Raw genomic sequence first — 8,573 nt, 5'->3', positions numbered from 1 at the left:
CAACAACCAACTGTAACCATCTTCACCTTTTTTTTCCCTGCGTACTTTAACATTTTAAATTGAACATGTTAATAGTATCAAACATAATTTTTCCCTCATTCGTTTTAGATCTCAGCCTCTCAACTTAGTCATTATCAGTGACTCTTATAATTCCACGTTTTCGAGAAGTTGTGAATCTACATGATTGTTATAATTTTTAAATTGTCCGGTGTACTGATCTCATGATCATTATTGATTTTTTTGTATACTTCAAATTAGGTTTCAAAAGAGTAAAAACTAGAGAAGTAACATAGATATTACTACTGGAATATAGATGTTTGCTATCCAGAGAAGTGATGATGTTACTAAGAGTTTTTTTTCTTTTTTCTTTTTATAATACTGCATGTCATAAGCATCTGCTATGTCCTATGAAGAAATTATGTCATTACATGTGTTAGAGTTTGCTGGGTTTTCACAAGTAGAAGAATCAAAATTTTACATAAATTTAATTGTAGTACTTGTTACTTACATAGAATGGTAATTTTTGCCATACTATAAAAAATACTGTTCTGAGAGTGTATGACCTTTTTAGAAAGTTGGAAGGGGAGAACTGCAATTGGAGTTTTGGTGTTTAAATTTGATTTAAATATGAATTGCAAACTACTCTCACTGCTAAACACTATCTATTGTCTGTGTGCAGTTTCTTTCTCTAAGACCAATAGTCCTTCGCAGAAGAGTGAAAAGCTTTACCTTCTAGCTGTTGGTTGTTATAGAAGTGGTGACTATTCAAGAAGCCTGCAACTTGTATAGAAATGTTTGGAGGTTAGTTCTCTGCTCCCATTAGTGAAATTGCTCATAGTTTAACATTCTTAACCAATACTACTTTCAAAAGAAAGAAACTGTAGAACATTTTGGTTGTATTCAAGAGTGGTGTTTTTATGCCATTGCTTTTGTCTATGTTTGCTAGATTAAACCTGATTGGAGGCGGGCTTTATACTTTGAGAAGATAGTAAAAGAACAAATTACAAAAGGTGATAACTATGTTGCTTTGAATCCTCGGGATTTTTTTTTTGTTCGAGTATGGCAATAAATGAAATAAAAGTTTAACTTTATGGTTCGGATGGTGTCATTGGAATTGGCATTTCAGTTACTGCTGTGGTACTCATAGCTGGTGGAATTATAACTGCATTAGCTTGTCGAAAATCATGACGACGGATTGTTATTTTAAGAGTAATTTCCCTGATATACAGTTTCCAATCTTGGAAGATGATGCATTTTAACCCTGCTAACTATGAACTGATGTCCTTTCTATTACTTTTAGTTGAAGTTAAGACTTTGTAAATATATATTTCAATGGATTTCATATGGTACCTCCGGACCGTGTTGGAATGTATGCCCTAAAATAATATATTTGTTTTTATTTTATACATTCCTTATTATATGTTTTGTATTTTAATAACTTCTTATTTATCTGTTAAATATTAGATACAACCGATAAAGTCCTTAGAATATTTACTAATGTGATGATAGTCACAAGAGTTGGTGACTATGAGATATCAATCGCATTTATAGTAATATTATTAAAATTCCCTAGTTTTTGTACTAATGAAATAGGACATCTTTAGTACAGTAAAACTAGTACACAGTTAGCCTCTAATTAATGTAATTAGTGGTTGTTCTCATCAACTATGGTATGAAGATACTTAGGCTAATGTGTAGATGATTTGAAAAGTACAAATGCATTGGAGTTATCCGTTTGGAGATCCCGTTAGGATATCTATCTAGTGCCAATAGTATATCTCTAGTGAAAAATTGTGTAAGTGATCCTACGACTTGAGATCACCATAGAATCTTGAGTGGGAATCACTATATTTTGACTCTAATTACATGTTACTCTTTGAGAGTACCTTAAAGTGTAAAAGTTGGATGTAGTGTGGAGCACGTAAAGAAAATGGGTGATCAAGATAGGATTTACCACTCTGATAGAAGGAGTTGATATCCGGATGGCCACTAGTGAGAAATTAACCGTAAAGTCGACTATTAGGTAAATTGAAGAATGTCTTCAATTTAACCTAATTAAGGGTAAATTTCAGGAACTAGAAAATTTAATTAGTCATCAGGGAATTGGCACTTATTCCTTATTCCTGACTAATTGGATATCTTTGGTAAAAGGATAATAATTACACGGTAATTTTTCACGGAAAGGTTAGGTCAAATTCCCTTGACTAATTCGGAATAATTGGGCAATCGCGATGTGTTGCTAGACACCGCTTGTGATTTATAATTATGGATTAATTATTTATTATAAGTTATGATAAAATAAAGTCGTTTATTTTATCTAATCACTACAAGAAAATTGGTCATCAGTGACAACTTTTCTCTGTGACGAAAAAAAGTTGTCACAAAAGTGGATCCTTTATTGACGACTTTCTAACTCGTCACAAACCTCTAATGGGAGCCAACTCATTCCCACCAAGATTTAGCAAGAGCGCGGGAGTGTTTAGAACACACAATAGTGACGACATTAAGAACATCATCACTATTGCTTGGCCTATTTACGGACGACTTTTTGTTGTCGTCACTGATCACTAAAAAAAAAAGTTATTAGTGACAACATTTTGTAGTGATGACAATAAGTCGTCACAAAAGGAGCTTCTTTAGTCGCGACACCTAAAGTTGTCACAATTGCATCAAAGCAACTAAATGTTTAGTGACGACCCGTTATTTTCGTCACAAACTACACTGCAAGAAATATGGTCATTAGTGACAACATTTTTTAGTGACGACAAAAGTCGTCACAAAACGTGGTTGTTTAGTGACGACAAGGAAAGTTGTCATAATTGCTCCAAGCAACTAAGTCTTCAGTGACGACCTTGAAAAAGTTGTCACTAAAATGATCTATATAGTGACAACTTCTAATATCGTCACTGTCACTCTACCGATTCGGATTTAGTGACAAGAATTAATCGTCACTGTTTAAAGTAATTATTTTTAAGTCACTTTCATTAATTCTACTGTGCCACCCTAACTTTTGCGATTTAGCCCCAAATGTTGTAAAAAATTCCATTAATTCCATTATGATACCTTAACTTTTACAATTTAGCCCCATATGTAGTACACCGATTTCTTTAATTCTATTATTACTCCCTAACTTTTGTAATTTAGCCCCATATGTAATTCACCAATTTCATTAATTCTACTATGACACTCTAACTTTTGCAATTTAACCCCCATATGTAATACACCAATTTTATTATTTCTATTATGGCACCCTAACTTTTACAATTTAGCCCCTATTTTTTTATTAGGAAATTGCGAATGGTATCTTGATAAACTATGCATAAATATTTTATAATTTTCTCAAACTTAAGTAATAATTTGTTATAAACTCTAAAGATATATCTTTCATTACAATAGTTATAAGGCAGGCATGTCTTTTTATCAATGGAATAAGAAATTTATGCCAGATTTATCCTTTGTACTACATGCCAAGTAGTATTAGTAAAGGAATAACAAAGTACTACAAAGTAATTAACAAAATAGCCTTCAGGGAGTGTAGTTTATGGGCAAATGAGCATTATCTATTCAAAGTACCAACTTTTTATGGGCATTTTACTCTCAAACATATAATTTATGATAAATTTATAAATGTTTGTAAGTAAAATTCAAAAAGTGTTACACTGATTTATAATAAACTGTAATTTATACACATTAAAATATCTGTAAACATTAAAATAAACTGTAATTTATACACATTAAAATATCTGTAATTTATACACATTTTGCAACTACTACTTTGTGTTTTCTCTGTAATGAATTTTTTAACTATTGAGAACTTAAGTTTTGTCTTGCAAATCTATACTAGTACAATAGTTTTAAACAAAATTAAACATTAAAATAAATGTTTAAAAAAGAACAAACGTACATTTATCACTTGCAGTAATGTAACAAAATTTTCTCAACCATTATCAATATTTTCACAAAAGTATTAAAAACTAGCAATTGACAATATTAAAAACTAGCAATTTAATTAGTGATTTGATAATAGCATTTGATTATTTTTAATGAAAGTCTGTTATAACCATAGAATTTGACTTTCGTTATTTTCAATTAATGATGTACTTTAGTGCTGCAATTATAAAAAGTTGCAGGGCTAAAATATTTGCAAATTATAAAAGTATATTTTCACTTATATGTAATTAACAAATTTTGCCACCTATATTGATGAAAATTTGTGTTTTTGTACTAAAAAATAAAGAATAATACTATAGCAATAAAATCTATGCTTCAAACCAAATTAAAAATAAAAAAAAGCATGATGATTGCTCTCAAATGTTCGGAAAATGATTATTTTTATTGAAACTATGTTATAACCATATAATTTGAGTTTAATTATTTTCAATTACATGATGTTCTTTAGTACTGCAATTATAATAAATTAGTATAAAATATTAGCAAATTATAAAAGTACATTTTCAATTATATGAAATTAACAAATTTTGCCACCTATGTTGATGAAAATTTTTATTTTTTGCTAAAAAATAAAGAATAATACTATAGCATTAAAATCTATGGTTCAAACCATATTACAAATCCAGAAAAAACATGATTTTTGGTATCACTACAAGGAATTCTTTTAAAACAGCGGGAATTGAAAATTGGTGGAGGCATTCTTTAAAAAGCAAATTTCAAAATGAAAGAGTACAAGTCTACCACTTTTGGGCTAAGTCTGATACACTTCTAATTCTCACATTTTCACTCGCTGGCCTTCTCACTGTCTCTCTCGGTCTCTCTCTCACTTCGACCCCTCTCAATTTCTTTCTCACTACTGCTCGAGCATTCCTCCTTATTCACTACAAAAAATTATTTCTTTCGTGACAAATTTTTCATGACAACCAACTTATTTGTTAGAAAAATCATACCTTTTATGACAATTCGTCAGGCAAATATCCTTCAAAAGGCACTGCTACTTTAAACATATTTTTCTACTTTTGCCCGCGTCAATTCGTCAGGAAAAGTTTTCGTTCTCCCACCATTTTTTTCCCACCAGTTTTTTTCCTTTTCGACCAAAAAAGAATTTAGACGGACATTAACTTATAGTAGGTCACAAAATGGCCTTCACAAAAGCCCCAATCTTCATCATCCTCTTCCTCATCACCCTCCTCCCGATCTCCACCAATTCTCAAGACCCCAGTTCGGATTTGCTCTTGCAGCTTGAATCCCTCCAATCCAATCCCAGTCCCCCAAAGGCGGCGTTATCCATCTCACTGATTTCCTCCTCAAACGGATTCTATCCATTCCAACTCATCGTCCCTGTACTTTCCTCGTCTTCTTCGACGCCCAACAACTCCACTCCAAACCCGAACTCTCCCTCCCTTCTCTCAAATCCGAGTTCTCCCTCGTCTCTAAATCCTTTTTAGCCAACAACCCTCCAGCTTCTCACTCAAAACTCTTCTTCTTCGACATCGAATTTCAAGAATCCCAGTCCTTTTTCGCCCTTTTCGGAGTAAATTCTCTGCCCCACACCGATGTCAAGAAAGACTCCGTCCAGATAAATGCGTCAGATTTCTCGAGGCTCGCCGAATTCATGGCTGAATTTGTCGAGGCCAAAACGAAGCTGAGCATTGGGCCAATTGATCGCCCCTCTTTGATTTCTAAGAAGCAATTGATGTTTCTCATTGCTGTTATTCTGATTTCGGCTCCATTCTTGGTGAAAAAAGTGATTTATGGGAACACCCTTTTGCACAATAAGAGTATTTGGATGACCGGAGAGATTTTTGTCTACTTTTTCAGTGTCTCCGGTTCAATGCATAACATAATTAGGAAAATACCCATGTTTTTGGTTGATAGGAATGACCCTGGGAAGTTGGTTTTCTTTTATCAGGGGGTCCGGGATGCAATTGGGAGCTAAAGGGTTCGCGGTTGGGTTCTTGTACACTGTGGTGGGATTGTTGCTGGCTTTTGTTACTCATGTTATTGTCTATGTGAGGAATAGGAATGCTCAGAGGTTGGTGATGTTTATTTCCTCCTGGGCTGTTCAGATGATTTTTGTTGGCATTCTTGTCGCATTTCTGGTTTCTTGATTTTAGTTTGTTCTACCATGTTAGTTTTTGTTAGTGTTTCAGATAAGGAAAATTGACGTTTTATTTTTGGTGTAAATTAACAATGTACCTTTTATTTTGCTTTTGTGCTCATATTCTGTATTTGCAACTGTTGCTAAAAAAATTGATTTATGTAATTGGCAGTGATTTATGTATCTTTTTGGTGTTGTCTTGGTGAAATGCTTGTAATAAGCATAGCAATGACTTGTTTTCTCGTTTTCTATGGTATATGTTCTAGATCTTCTTTCACATGTAGATATGGCGTTGAGATAAGTTTCCGACTAAATGAGGAAAGGTGCAATTTTGAATGGTAAACCTGCGGCCAAATTGCAAATCACATGCCAAATTATGAACTAGAGCTATAAGTTGGCATTTGCAGTTGGTAGTGGGTGTTTCTTCAGGAGTTGGAAGAATTTGATTCACAATTCCATAACATTTAAAAGGCTATGCTACGTACTCAGTAATTAGACTAGAGAGGATGATGCTTGAGTGCTAGAGCTTAGTGCAAGAGGATACAGCTATATTATTTGTGATATAAGTAATTCTCAATCAACTTGCACAACGGTGATCTTTATGCTAGTTTTCTAGTTCGAGTAAGAATAAGTACTTTGTAAAATCTGTTTTGCTTGCTTTCCTGGAATTTAAGTTTTCTCCTGATTCCCATGCGTATATCTGTGGCTAATATACTGATATTGTTTGACATGTAACTGGTTTTGGTTTCCTCTTTTTATTTCCTCTAGATTTGTTTCTGGTCATTTATTCCTGTATATGAAGTTATGAGTCATGCCCTTTGGACTTTGCAACAAGTGAAATGGCAGTTATCCAAATGGCAATTATATAGTTTGAAAGAGGTGGTCACTTGGTTATGCTTACAAATTTATGTTTGAAAGACTAACGTCATGGTTATATAGTTTGATTGCTGAAGTATATGAAATGGTGCATGCAAGTACATACACTACTGTCAGACTCATTGCCACCCATGACTATCAGAGTCTGCAGCTTTTGTATTGCAGGAGAACTATGTTAAAATTAGAGAGGTACTCCGATTGCCTTGTTATGGTGAGATTGGAACTTCTATAGTGGTGGTAGTAGCTTGGATCCAACTTGTGAAAACAGATACTATAGAAGACATTTTTCTTATTCTAGAAACTCAGGCAATGTAGTTCAAGACACGGGTTCCGTTGTTTAGTTTGAAACTGAGCACATAGAAATACTCTATCAGTTTAAGTCGGTGCAACAAGTTCCTTGTGTTACTCTACGAGTAAAGTTGTTCTTTCATAATATCGAAAGCTGCCTTGCAATTCGTGTCCAGAATCACTCTTCTTTCTCCAAAGTTCCAAGCCATTTTTATCCTTTTGAGTACTCCCCACAGCTCTGCTAAGTGCTATCATATTATCTATTAGCCCAATATTCACTATAAAACCTGCTTTCCATCTCCCCCAGCTATCTATATGTCCCTTTTCAAATTAATATGGCTTTGCCTCTTCTACTTGGAATAATGCTAAATTGAGAAGTGTACATCTTGCCACAGTTAATTGCTAATTATTGATAGTTTCATGTCTTACATGGTAGTTTGTTCTCCATATAGCATTATTTTATACTGTATAATCACAAACTTTTTGCTGGATGTAGGTTGGATTTTCTGTTAACGGAGTAATAATACTAACTTTTATGTGGGTTTTGAAGGCATTCCTTGAGGTAATACCTTTTCTTTTCACATGAATGGTTCCCATTTTTGGTGCCATTCTTGAAGTAAATTTCACTGTGAATGTTTTGCAATGTCCCGCCACTTGCCTAACTCACTAGTTTGATTGGAATACAATATTAAGGGGTGCTGGTTTTCTATGGAATTAATACACCATGACAAACAGCAAAAGTAATTTCAGAGATCTAGAACAAGAAAGTTGTTATTTGCTTTTAAATGGCAAAGAAACATTCTAGTTATGTTGGTACACATTGCTCCTACTTGACACCTTATATCATGATCGACATTACTTTGGTTATCATACTTGACACCTTGTATCCTCTGTGGTGCATTAGTTTGGATTGTTTTGGTTTAGTTTAGTTTAGTTTATTTGAATGTTTTAGCTAAGCAAGTGAACTGAAGTTGCTTTTCCTTTAGTGTTGTGCTTATCGTCTTATCAACTGGTTATATTGTTCATAGCAGTACTTATATCAGTACTTGTTATAGTAGTGCTTGTTGCCTTATCAACTTGTTATATTATTCCTTTGAGGCTGAAGTTTAATAGCAGTACTTATTTCTTGAGCTAATTTGGTGCATTAGTTTGGGGCTGATTTTGATTTTCTTTGGGGCTGATTTTGAATGTCCAGCTTTAATTATTGAGGTTCTTATTGGATTGCAAATTTTAGCTAAGCAACCGAACTACAAGAGATATAGTGAAATTGGGAAATGGCAAGGTTTAGTGAAATTTTGTCTGATGTTAAAAATTCCCCCTTGTGTTGAAATTTGGTATTTTTTTTTTCACGACAAAA

The 8,573-nt window shown here is 33.4% G+C and overlaps 1 pseudogene; it reads left to right on the top strand.

The window, feature by feature from the left end:
• Positions 1-5,090: 5,090 nt before the first annotated feature.
• On the top strand, positions 5,091-6,062 carry LOC113758439 (annotated as a pseudogene).
• Positions 6,063-8,573: the final 2,511 nt, after the last annotated feature.

Source organism: Coffea eugenioides, unplaced genomic scaffold, assembly GCF_003713205.1.
Source record: "Coffea eugenioides isolate CCC68of unplaced genomic scaffold, Ceug_1.0 ScVebR1_513;HRSCAF=1202, whole genome shotgun sequence".
Lineage (NCBI taxonomy): Eukaryota > Viridiplantae > Streptophyta > Magnoliopsida > Gentianales > Rubiaceae > Coffea > Coffea eugenioides.
The sequence above is the reverse complement of the archived record's forward strand: the minus strand, read 5'-3'. Positions and strand labels throughout refer to the sequence as shown.